Genomic DNA, 1,380 nt, shown 5'->3' with positions numbered 1-1,380 from the left:
AGGCTGTAAATCTTTATGAGAGCAGAAAGCCTCATTTTTCTCCCGCGGAACATCCGGTAGTGTTGAACTACTGACCCTGAGGTTAAATGCCTGATTCGTAACCACTACGCTACCAGAGCTCCTTGGATAGGGCCCTGGAATTCACATTTTAACTACTGCCCCGTCCCCCAAGTACTTCTAAGAATACAAGCTGACCTGGACAAAAATAACAATTCTCAATCACCCCTATGAGACAGGGCATACTGTGTCTAAGGGGACGGGGACTCCCAAGGGAAACCTCCATAGCCCAAGGTTACACTTCCAGGGGCAGAGGCGCAGTGACTCCATCCAAATCATCCAGCAGAAGCGCCTGGACTTTGAGGCTTGACCTCAGGACAACATCCGAGTGGATCAGGACTCACATATCCCTCACGCCCTGATGCCACAAAGTGGGAAAACTGAGGTGCAAACACAGTAACTCCAAGCTCCTGGTAACTTGGCACACCCAACTTCCGCACCCCAGATCGAGATCTCTAGCCCGCGGAGCGGCCCACACACCACCACGCAGACGGGGAAACTGAGAGCAGTGCGCGCAGGAGGGGGGCCCAGATGTGGCCAGCGGCGCACCCCCACCCAATGTCAACCCGAGAGCCGCGCCCACCTCGGCCCGGCTTCCCAGCCTCCCGGGTTCCCCCAGTCCCAACCCAGCCTAGGCCCCGGCGGCGGCAGCAGCACCTGCACATCTGGCGGCCTTGCTCGCGCTTCCGGGATGGCGCACCCGTCGCCGCAACGTAAGCACGCACAACGCGTACGAAGGCGCGTCGCGGAGACGTGCTCAGGGACTTGTGTGCGTGCGTGCGAGCGAGGAGTTGGAGTAGGAAGGGACAATGGCCCTATTCGTTCTTGAGTCCCAAGAAATAGCCAATCAAACAATCCTTTTTGTGCCTGCTCAGAGCTCCAGGGCAGTCCGGAAGTGTGAAAACTTGAAAGGCACTTCTCCCGTTGTATAGATGGGGAAAGCTAAGTTCGGAGGGCAGCAAGAAGTACCCCAACGTCATGAAATACTCAAATGGCCTTAAGACATACCCTGCATTCTAGGCTAGGAATTCTCTAACCCGGGTTCTAAAATCCCTGCTCCTCCTTGGAAAACTTTTGCAGGTACAGGATTTTTCGTGGCATCTATTCTCTTGAATCTACTCCAGCCCATACAGTTCATCATCCTTTCCTCCTCTTTCCTGATAATAATGTTTATTAAAAGGAATGCTCAGCCAACAAACATGAAGAAATGCTCACGATCACTAGCCATTAGAGAGATGCAAATCAAAACAACAATGAGCTATCATCTCACACCAGCAATAACAGCAAAGATGAAAAATGGAGAAGACAATAAATGCTGGCGGG

Source organism: Chrysochloris asiatica, unplaced genomic scaffold (assembly GCF_000296735.1).
Source record: "Chrysochloris asiatica unplaced genomic scaffold, ChrAsi1.0 scaffold00374, whole genome shotgun sequence".
NCBI classification, from domain to species: domain Eukaryota; kingdom Metazoa; phylum Chordata; class Mammalia; order Afrosoricida; family Chrysochloridae; genus Chrysochloris; species Chrysochloris asiatica.
Note: the sequence above shows the minus strand (reverse complement) of the source record.